The following is a 12,439-nucleotide window of genomic DNA, read 5'->3' as shown; positions in this document are numbered from 1 at the left end:
GGTAGGGATATCGAATAAAATAAAGGTTGATATAATCAGTAACTTTGTAATCTAATATCTTGCATTATTTGATCCAATCAAGTAAGATTAAAGTATTTTATAGTCGTATTTGAATTCAAATTTTTTTTATAAGTATTAGTAATTGAGTTAAGGTATTAAGTATTGATTCTTAATTAAGTTCGTATAAGAGTATGAATAGTTAAATTTTAATTTGACGCGAGTAAGGTATGAATAGTTAATTTTAAGATTAAATACCTAAATTGAGGCTAAACGTTTGGGCACTTTTTCAATTAAGGGCCAAACATTTCAATTGTAACAATCAATGGCCAAACATTTTCAATTCTTTATAATTAAGGGCTAAGTTGACAGGTGGATGGAGCGTGTATCACACATGATAAAAAATCGCATGAACTGATGACATGATAGCTAACTTGGCATGTTATCCGAATGATGCCATTTTGATCTAAATCGTACGTCTAATTTTCCCTCAATTTCACTTGTTTTGCTTCATCTCCTTTCCAATCTAGCTCCCCTCTCTTTAGAGATGGACACATGCACAGTCACTAGTAAGGTGATATCAACTCATGACATTAAACATTGCGGCATGTGTTAACTCGTGTCTGAAGCATGTAAGACAAATGCCAATCACCGTTTTAATCAAGTTCATTAAAGATATGTTCCAACATTGTTTCCCTGAGCAACACGAGTAAGGCATCAAAGTTTTCACACCTCATAGGCCTTAGGCTACCTTTCTGTTGAGCCAAAAATTCAATGAAACACATCACTTTATAGTTAAATTTATTGATCGAGTGGATGATTTATATATAAAGTGTTAACCATCTCTATTAAATGTTAACTTATTAATGATTTGTATGAAGTGATGCTAGTAATTTGTATAAAGTGTTGATATACCAAGATTTGTATGATTTTTGAGTGTTTGTGAACTCCTTAGAATATGCAAATATGTGAGAGGTCAAGCTTGTATAATGTGTTGTTAAATGCCATGGTCGAAAAAGTTATTCCACGACACATCAAAAGAATAATGTTGTTACACGTCATTTTCAAAATATTTGTTACACGACATGTTAGGAAATGTTATTGTTACTTATTGTGGAAAAATGTTGTTAACGCTATGTTGAAAAATGTAGTGTTACATGTCATGTTCTAAAATTTAGTTGTTCTATGTCTTGTTAAAAATTTAGTTGTTACATGCTATATTCAAAAATGCAGTTGTTATTTGTGATGTTCAAAATTTAGTTGTTAAACATCATGTTAAAAATATAGTTATTGTATGCCGTGTTAAAAATTTAGTTGTTACACATTATTTTGAAAAATGTAGTTATTACACGTTATGTTAAAAATTTATTGTTGCATGTTATGTTGAAAAATGTAGTTGTTACGCGCAATGTTGAAAATTTAGTTGTTACACGACATGTTGAAAAATTTAATTGTTATACACTATGAAAAAGTTGTTACACACCACGTTATAATTTGAACCATTTTGATTTGACAGAAAAAACTTTCTGATAAAACTACCCTTTCGTAGCTTACTCGACAAGATGTGTCATCTCCTTTTTTTTTTTGAATTGCTCAAATGCTGGAGATATTACACGCCGTCTTCTACTGAGAGTAGAGCATTGTCATTCCTAAAGCTAGCAAAGTGTTCGAACAAGTTCAGAGCAAAGTATTCACTCACAGTAACAAGTTCGTAATTGCGTAAAGAGGTAACTTGACAAAATAGTTGAGTGAGTTTTGTTATTTGAATTTTTTTTGAATGATAAATGGTTGAATTTTTTGTTCTGGTTTTTAGTGGATTTCGTTGTTTGAATGTCATATGGGTTTTGATGTTTGACCAGACTTTTTTTGTGTCAATGGGAAGAGTAGTTATAGGCCATGCCTATTTATGTCAAAAGTTGTAAATTAGGCATTTAACATTTGAAGACAAAATGGGCATAGAGTTAACAACTCTAATGTTTTTCGTAAATGGCTTCTATGGGTTTAGTGTTCATGATGTGTAGCTTACAGCGTGCATGTTAATGTTTTCTGTTGCAGATGGATTTCATACTGTACAAGGACCTTGAATGTTCGCTTGTTGTTCCCAAGGACAAGTGGGCTTTCAATGTCACCATTAACACCCACTGTAGATTACCTCTTCTTAACATCATTACAAATGTGCACCATGAGGTAAGTGAGTTCCAAGTAGTGAGGGATACATGCTTTGGCCATCTACTGGACATATATTCTAGCTTCTTTAGCATCGGTTTCTAGTAGAACATCATTCTTCGTAGAATCGATGAATTCGATGCCTAGAAGAATGAATTTTGGTTTGCCATAGGTAACACCAAGGCTCGATTCTCCAAGCATGAGTTTTGCCTTGTGACAGGATTGAAGTTTGACCCTAATGTCAGATGTTTTCTCACCTGACTACTATAAAGGACAACAGAAGGAAAGACAAGAAGTAACTGCACAACATTAACTCACCAGATTTTTTAGCATCAATGCAAATCATAGAATCAATGCCTTCAAGCATGAAATCTACCAAAATCTATCAAACATGAATTTGCCTCCATGAAATCTACCTCACTATAATTATCTGCAACCGTTATATAAAAACTTATCATCACAAGTTTGTATTAATAGATATGTATACCATTGTAAAGATTCAAGCTTCATAGTACATAAATACCTTTCCTTATAACTACTAGGTTGTCCCTGTGCTAATTCACCATAGATACTGGGGAAGGGAGAACAAGGAGAAAATATAGTCATTTTTGCCTAGACAAAACAACATCGTTTACCAAAATCCAATTCACTTATCACGTCAAAGGCAAAAATCCAAGTTAATGTCCATGTTTTTCATGTAATTTTTAATTTAATTATGAACATTCATAAGTTTAAGTGTTACATATCTTACTCTAGATATCGTAATCAAGAGCTAATTAAATCAAAATCTTTGCTTCTTCACTTTTAGGATTTGTTAAATCTTCAGTCATTCAAGTGTTTGGCCTCTAACAGTAATCACACAATGACCGAATAAGACCTTCTCAAAGGTATAATTTTTTACTTGTGCTAGCAAGTTTTGTTTCTAAAACAAAAAGACTAAAAATTCTTGTCGAATCTTATTTTTTTTAGACAAAGAAAACTATTTTTCTTTTCATATTTTATGAAACGGTTGAGAAGTGACTAAAGGCTTAGAGTTTTAGTTTGCTAACATAACATATTTATGTAACCAAACTAAATCGTAACCCTAAATACAACAGTTGTATTTTAATTTAATTAAGTCTCTGTGAACTTAATTAATTTTTCACTTTATTTTGGTCTTTTTCAATTATGTTTAACTTAATTAATTATCCTTATTTAATCCCAATCATGTCACTTAATGTGTGTGACCCATTAGACTTTTAATATGTTGGCAATAAATAAAAATCCTAATCAAATATCAATTTGATAATTGATTTATATTTTATAGATCATGAATGGCATCTAGCAATATATCATGACTACCCAAATGTTAGAGAGTTAATTAAACAATTTGATAAAACCCTTCAGTGATAACCCTCATAGTGCAATACGGTCATTTCATCAAATATCTCGGATATGTCATAAAGCGTGGCTTAGTGTCTATTTATAACATTCCATATTAGTTCTCATAATTCATTACTAATCTTATGAATTTAGGAAATTAACTTTCTTTAAATTTATCATGCTTTGGCCAAAGACTTCATACAAGTTAATCAAGAATTAAGAACAAGTGAGATACATCCCTTCATATCACTTGAGGTAATGAATCCTCTCTTGACTACTTATTCATATTCGCATGTTTCATGGCATACCCAAAAACACTCTATTTAGGCATTTGGTCACCTTCAGACTTGTCGAGATGAAATCAAAGTATATCATTTCCCATACAAGATGACCTAGTATCTCGAGTCTGAGGACTAGTTGTACGACTATCACGTGAGAACATATTTCATAGACATTTTAGTAAAATACCAAATGGAGTTCTCATAACGAGTCATGTTTAGTGAACTTATTCTTTAACAAGTACCTACATGTTATTCTTAAGTATCCCGTATACTTCAATCTATAAGATCAATTGCTTACTTCCCAAGTAAAGAGACTTAACATATACTAGTCTTTGAGTATTGTCAATGCCTTGTCTTGACAATACAATTACCGGGAACAATTTTAGGAACATGGCTTTGATGTATAATGATATCATAATTGTAACAACTTTACAATTCTCTTACAGAGCTTTTATGTTCCATGGGCTTCATCCAATTAATAATTAATAACTCCTTATTATTGCACTAACATGAAGAAAAACATCTATCAAATATAGTTATACGATTAAATATGCATTAAATGACAATATATATTCCTTGACCAATCTAATTGGCTCAAGGGAATATACCAACAAAAATTAAGCATTTAATCTAATTTTAATTAGTTTTAGATTAAGTACTTTACTCATTGTTATGTCCACTTGGAAAAGGTTGAAAGGGTTTGACCAAGAAGCACCAGTGGCCTAGCGGTACAATAGTATCATGCCACGGTACAGATCCCGATTCGATTCCCGGCTGGTGCACTTTGGAGCTGTGATGAATGTTGTGCCTCGTGTGATAGTAGGGTCTATCATTAATGTCTGTTTCTTGGGACAAAATTGGTTTCATTTGAGCTCGTTTTTATAGCAGTGTTGTAATTTTGTCTAAGATTATCAGTGAAATTAAACTTCAATTTTCATTTTGCAGTTCCATGGAGCGAAAAGTTTTCCAATAAATTCTCGACAATAGTTATTCACTTCTTGTGCTACGATATGCTTTGATGGAAAATGGAATTACAGTTAAAGTTTTTCTTAATATATAATTTTGAATGTGCATTAAATTGATTAAATCAATTTTCTTTGATTACAATTTTTCCTCTGTTAATTAAATTAACCGAATTTTAATTTTGAAAAAGTAGTAGACCAATCCTTGGGCAAAAAATAAACTTCCATGAACTAACAAATCCTTTCACCTGTAATGTTTCTCTCTTTTCTTCTTTTTGAAAACATATGGTGATTCCACTACTAGAACTTTTTAGTTACACCAAAGGACTTAATCCTGTCTCATTTTATAAATAAATTCCATCTACGTTCTCAAGATTTTAATCCAAGATTTACAAAATATGAAATTTAAATTCTGACAATTGAAATACCTTTTTAAGAATATCTATAATTTCATTTGACTAATAATAGCAGGAACAAGTATAAGGCCACCGCTGTTTAAAAAAATAATAATAAAGTATGAGCCCACCACAAACCTTAAGATGATATTTAATTAACATAGAATCAATACAATAGAGGCAAGGTGATAAGGTAAATTAAGCAAAAAAGGAATGAAATCAATCAAGAAGATATGTGATTGAATTTATGGAGAAACGGAATCATACATGAAATTCCTCTTTGCATTTACATTTTCCATTTCCCTAATTTGCTGGGGAAAAAAAGGCAAGCGGACTTTTAGATATATAATGAGATCAAATTAATAAGATTTTATGCCGTGGGACCTGATTTGTCATTAGTTGTCCTGGTATTCTTAGAGGCCCTTCACCTTATAAAATCCCTTTCCATCCCTTCTCTAATATTACTGTGGAGCTACTGATTGTGAAATTAAGATGGCTAAGCTTCCTTGCAACATTGTCATGGTTCGCTTCTCTTTTATCTTAGGTATGTTTTGTCTGTACTCCTCATAAAACATGTTGTTTTCTTATATATTTTTCAATTATTGGGATAATTGGCTGTACTCATCATCACTCCATTTTCCCCTGTTGTTCCTTTTGATAATGTTGCAGTCACATTGATGATGTGTGGAGCAGTACAAGGACAAGAGGTGTGCCATGATGTTCTTCCAGCCCCTGGGGGTGGACAATGCGACCCCCAAAGTTGCAAAGACAAGTGCGCCTCGAAACATGGTGGCACAGGGCTTTGTGTTCAAGATTTTGAAAACCTTTATTCTTGTCAGTGTTCTTGGCCTTGCGGCAAGCGCTGAGACTTGCTAAGGATATGGTGGCATATCTAGTTCTACCCACATTTGAATAATTATTTTAAACATTTTATGTTCCTTTTACCTTCCATAGTTGTTTCAATCACAATAGTTCCTTAACCAATTGATTATGGCTAAAAAGAGCAATAACCCATTGAACCTATTATGAAAACAGGAACTGCATAAACTTACGTTAGTCTCTGCAAATCCTGTTTTAGTCAGGAAATTTGTTATTAGGAAATTGTGAAAAATAACTCTCATCATAAGTCAAATTTAAAAATATCTTTCATTATAATTTTAATTATTTTTAATTAATTTTTGACATGATTTGACAACAATACCCTTTAAATAATTTCAGACAAATTAAAACAGTTTTGGTTTTCTTTATCCATCCATTCAAACAAAAATTTTCAAATTAAATCTCAATTTCTCTCTCTTAGCAAATATTATCTATCTCGCCATCTAGCTCTTTTTCGCTATCTTAAAAAGCAGATATGACATTAAGGTATGTGTTTTAGATTCTTAAGTTTATTGGTTTATTTATAGAATCTTGAAGTTGAAAGGTTGAAATTGATTAGACATATTTGTAAATTAGAATATTGTATGACTTTGGCATCTTAAACCTGGTTATGAGCAGACAAATCAATTAGTTATTAAGTATTGCATTACTGATTTTTAAGCATTATGTTACTGATTTTAGATATTATGAGACTAATTTTTAAGTATTATGTGACTTAATCATCGTGTCTTTGGTTTTTAGGTATTGTGTGATTGATTTTTAAGTAACACCTAAGTCACGCAATGCCATATCAACCAGTCACATAATATTTAAAAATCAATCACATAATACTTAAAAATTAGTAACGCAATACCTAAAAACTAGTCACGTGATACCTAAAAACTAGTTACGCAATGCCTAAAAATTACCAAAACTACTGATTTCTATTTAATAAAGTCAACAATTTCAAACAACACATTATATTTCATTTAACAATATAATCAACGAATATGCTTATTTGGCAAAGAATGCTCAAAGATTTATTTTCATATATCAAAAACTATTTTAAAATGCTTAAAATTGCTCAAAACGTTCAAAGATTTTTTTTTCGTGTATCAAAAATCACTCCAAAATACTCAAAATACTTAAAGGTTTTTTTTTTTCTGGTAAGAAACACTCTAGAGATAAATAGTCTGGTGAAGAAAACTTAAAGGATATGAGTCGGTTTGAGACGTTGTCCTAAACATATGAGTCGGTTTGAGACGCTGTCCTAAACATATGAGTCGGTTTCATTAAGAGTAATTTTATTCAAAATTAATTTCTCTTGACTAAAAATAATTAAAATTATAAAGAGAGCTATTTTCAAAAACACCTTACGTATGAAGAGTATTTTTGAAAAGAACCCAATTTATCATAGGAATACAATTTTATGGTGAGGGATGGTCACAGCCACTTAAACGGGATTTTGAACAAATAATTACCTTAATCACAATCATTACTATACTGCAATGTGATGCTGTGAGTTTAGAAATTTCAATTTTTTTATGAATATGTAGTAATTATTATTCAATTATGAAAGAGATTTAGAAGTTAATGTCACGTCCATAAAATCACATATTATATCAATAAACATAACAAAAAAATTTTAATACATTGATTTAATTTTTGCAAATTATTATATAAGGATTGAATATATCGTTTTGAGAAAGTATATAGACTAATTGTTAATTTGATAAAAAATTATTACAATAGTAAATGAAAACTTATTGTTGCTCGAATTACAAGATTCCCATTAAGATTAAAAACTGCAAATTGTCCTTTGATTCTTCACCATCATTTTCCCAAACATCATCTGCCCTTGGACTAGAATGTTATCTTTGTGTTCGTCGTGATTTTTTTTTTTTTTGTTTCTGGTTATTTATATGATATGAGGTTAGATGAAGCACGTGTCGATGTCAACAGCGAAATTAACAACTTCTTCAGCATTATACTAAAATTTTATTAATTCAAAGTTAAAGCTATTTTGGTTACATAAACTAGAGAAATTAATTACACGAGCAAAATTATTGATCGCTAGCTGCAAGACCAGGAACATTGACAAGTGAAACGGTTGATGAAAGTTTGAGTGCAAGTTCCAACACTGCCTTGGAAGGATTGAGCACATTGGTTGCTGCAAGTTCCAGCATCGCAAGAACCATTACCAGGAATTTGGCCATGGCAGATTTCTTGCCCATGGACTTGACGCATCGCCAAGGCAACTGCATCGATTAATGGCATAAAAAAAGAAACAAGTCATGAGACTTAGACAATAATCACAGTGGAAGAGCTTATAAAAGGTGAAAATAGAAACTTTGATGAATAATAAATTAACCAACCAGAGACAATAAGGAGTATGGCAAAGAAAATATTGTTGCAGTTGGAGAGCTTGGACATTTGTAAGAAAGACCTCTCAAATCCAAGAGATTAAACTGGTTTATGGAAGAATGAATTGGGTACTAGCTCGGGGATGGTATTAATAGGGTAGAAGTGCACAGGACATATTCTGTCCACAGAATCAAGGAATTCCTATCTTGACCCAAAATTTTCGTATCTTTATTCATGTTTTCCACTAATTCCTTGATTTGAGGCCAAGTTGATTCCTTCCCTCGTCATTCCATTAATAAAGACTATTTTATATATAAAAATAGATTTAAATTCTTTTTTTATCATAATATATATATATTTATTATTAAATTAAATATTCGATAACATACTAAACGTTAATACTTCAAAGCGTTTACTATGTATTTACTCTCCGTTATATCTTCTCTCTCTTAAATAGTACACTATATGAGTAAATTATTTGTCCAAAATGTTAAATGTTTATGAGAAAAAGTAATTGAAATCAATCTAAATGCAAACGATATGTAAGTAAAAATTGATGGATATTAATTACAGTCGTTGTTTTGGCACAAATTAGCTAGAATTGTCCATTGCCAGCAATGGTTCTTTTGATCCTGGAACTTGCTACACATGAGACTCAAATTCTTGAAAGGCAGTAATGTTGTTAGCCCTGCAGGTGCAGCGATCACTGAATCTACCGTGGTCATGTTATGATGTAGCAAAAGTATTAGCTTTACCTTTAAATTCATAAAATCTTGGCAGCATCATATACTTTGTTGCTTCACTTGTTCTTTTGTCTGTCAATTGATGTCTTAATCTTAAAAAAGTTATTTCTTCTTCTTTTAAAAAAGAAAAAACCTACAGCTGGTCTTGTGTAATGGATATAACCCTGAGCCTTGAATCAGGCAGTTTTTTCAGTTCAAAAATATAATAATAATAATATATATATATATATATATATATATTTTTTTTTTTTTCGTTTGTCGAAACGACCAATTTTGAACATGCGAGCTGCGGGACTTTTGGTCGATTAGGCTTAACAATGGACTTTTTGACTTGCATCTTTAATGAATGAGTCCTGTTCACAAAAGTAACTCTATTTAAAAGTATAATGATACATATGTACTTCCTTATTGTGCTCAAAAGTTATTCTCTCTCCCTCTCATTCTTTCTTTTTTTAATTTCTTAGATGTTTCAAAATTATATTTTTTTAAACATCTAATTCTCATAATTTTCTTATTTTTGGACATGAAAAATCATGATACATCAATTTTATAAAAAAAAAATTGCAAAAATTTTACCATAAATATATTAAAGTCAATTTTCTTTTTACAAAAATAAGTAAGACGGAAGGAGACTGTAATTTTTTTAAAAGAAAAATTATAATTCCAGTCAAGCTTATTGGAAGACTAGTAGTTCTTTTATTGAGTGAGTCCATAGGATCATGGCTTCACCTCCACTGTTAAGCATAAAAGTAGAAGATGCCTCTTCTTGAAATGCTTACAAAGTTGAATGACACATGAATTCACCACTTAGTGGCAAACAAGTATAAGAGCAACTTCATTGGTGGCCTCAATCGTCACACTTCTTATACACTTGTGCTGAAAAAGTTTGTCACACTCTTTCTATATACGATACATTTTCTCATAGCATTCAAATCTTTAAAAAAATTGATATATTATGTTTTTCATAATTAAAAATAAAAAATGGATAAATTATTTATTTTCAAAAATCAAGACAAGATATATCGTATTTTATAAGATTCGAAATTAATATAAATAAAAAATTATACATATTATTTGAATCCAATACCCATTACGATGAAGACAAACCAATTTATTAATTGAGCCAATCATATATAAGAGCAAATACTTTGCACAAATCTTTTTTCCGAAAATGGTTCAAGTTCTCTCACACCTATCGTCTTGTGCTTCTCGTTTTGTTTTCTTATATTCCTTCATTTTGCATTTAGGCATGATACTATTCTAACCATGTGCAAATATTTGTGGCGTGATGATGCACAGGGCAGCTCAAATATCGATACGTGTATGTCATAAAACATGGAAAGAACTGAAAAACAGTAGGTAATATATCCTGAATCTCTTTAATCTGTAAATGACTCCATCTCTCTCAATTTCTAGTTTCTAGCACAAGCTCAAAACAACGAAGGCCAAAAGCAGAAATAAAATGAATCACATTGGGGGATCCTTACAGTAGTATGAGCAATAACAAATGTTGTCTCTGCAATCTCCCGCACCAGCTGGTTCCTTGGAACATTCCTGGATGCATTTCTGCAACTCACATATGCTTGTCCCAATAACCTTGTGACATGTATGCTCAGGGATCCTCGCCGCATACACCCCGCGTGTAGCCAAGGCGGGGCCAAACTCAGCTGTTGAGACGAGAAAGGAGAAAAAAGTAAAGAAACAAAATACTTAGCATTATCAGTTTGAGGTCCCTGTAAGCAAGTAGCAGCTAACGTGAGATAGACAACCAAGAAATCACAGAAAAATGAGTCTTCCTAATGATTTCTTGATAAAAAAGCAAGATGTTGTCACATGTGTATAAATCCAGTCACTAAAACATTTTATTGCCTGATCCTGGATGTATTTCTTGTTTGGTTAACCTTTCTTTTTGGAAAACTAATTTGCAATCAATCAATAAGATTTAGCTCAAGTATTCATCATGTGCAACACATAAGCAGAAGTGCCTTCAGAGGTAGAGAGAGAGAGAGAGAGATGGAAGACAAGCAAAATAAAAGATATAATTAGTTTGTAAGGTTGTAACGAAGAGACAACCTGAGGCAAGAAGCAGGAGCAAAAGAGAGAAGAACATCCAGGATATCCTCATCTTTAATCTTCCTGGTGGCCCAGACTCCAAGATTTGCTCTGTAAGATTTGGGAGACCTTAAGGGCAGTAGCTTGCTATATATACCGGCAAAGATTCTTCAAATAAAGATGGTCAAGATTAACTTAAAAAATAGCATACTAATCATTACTGAAAGTGTTCATTCAAAGAAGGAATAAATTGTGTCGTTCTACCCCAAGTCACTTTCTGTAGTACTTGTGACAAGCTTCTTGCTTTGAGCACATATTCTTTACTTTGTAAGTACTTCTCAAAACTGCCGTTTGGCATAACATAGCAACCTTCAAACTTTTCAGCTAGGTTCAAGAGCTGTTCATTTACGTTACTTCTTCATTTGGGAATTTCCGATTAACTCACAAGATGCATTGTCAGCAACCCCATCCCCATCACATCAAGAATCAATTCTGAAACCCAAACACACTGAATATTATGATATGAATAGCAAAATGAATTTTATAACTCGTGCTTACTTTTCTTATTTCTATACGCAAACATCACTCTGCCAATTTGCTATATATCCTTTAGAATAGTTAGTGGAATTTGGCGATAGGAAGGGACAGCTAAAAATTGCCCAAAAGCTGATGCATTGGGTAAATTCTCTGAAAATTGGAGCAATTGGAATCGATATTTTACTGGTTCTATCAATACTTAATTTTAAGTGCTTATTTACTATTTAAGTTTTTAGCCTTCAGTTCAATCCTCAAAGAACTTGTTAGTAGACCTGGTACTTCACAGCAACTAAAAGCGGGAAATTATCACCCTAATAGCTAGTGAGTCTTATGTTCAGGATGGTAAGCTTGTATATCAATATGAAATGAACAAATTAGTTTCCAATGCCAAGAGCAGTGTAGATAAAGAGAACTGCCGAAACCTTGGACGACCAAAATTCTTACACTCAAGCTTTTAAATATAAAATTCTGCTTGTTTTAATTGGACAAAATACCCAGAGCAATATAGGAATTAGAATCTAATATAGATTTTATTCCATATTCTTTGATAATTTCAAACTGAGACCTTATCACCCTAAGAGAGGAAACAGCCACTAAGCAGACCCATAGTTGTTAAATAAACACAACACAGTTAAATTAGGAAAAGAAACCTCCAACCTGGAGGAAGGTTGAACATTCTCACAGAGAATTTTGAACAAGTTTTGGAAATAAAAGACAATGCA

At 31.8% G+C, this 12,439-nt stretch overlaps 1 non-coding gene across 1 annotated transcript; it reads left to right on the top strand.

Annotated features, from left to right (window-relative positions):
• Window positions 1-4,593: 4,593 nt before the first annotated feature.
• LOC148762836 (small nucleolar RNA snoR114) lies at window positions 4,594-4,681 on the top strand. The gene has a single exon (XR_016026844.1). It is a non-coding gene; the product is annotated as a small nucleolar RNA snoR114 (small nucleolar RNA).
• Window positions 4,682-12,439: the final 7,758 nt, after the last annotated feature.

This window comes from Theobroma cacao, chromosome 5, assembly GCF_053813885.1.
Source record: "Theobroma cacao isolate CCN51 chromosome 5, ASM5381388v1, whole genome shotgun sequence".
NCBI lineage: Eukaryota > Viridiplantae > Streptophyta > Magnoliopsida > Malvales > Malvaceae > Theobroma > Theobroma cacao.
Note: the sequence above shows the minus strand (reverse complement) of the source record. Positions and strands in the feature narration are given on the sequence as shown.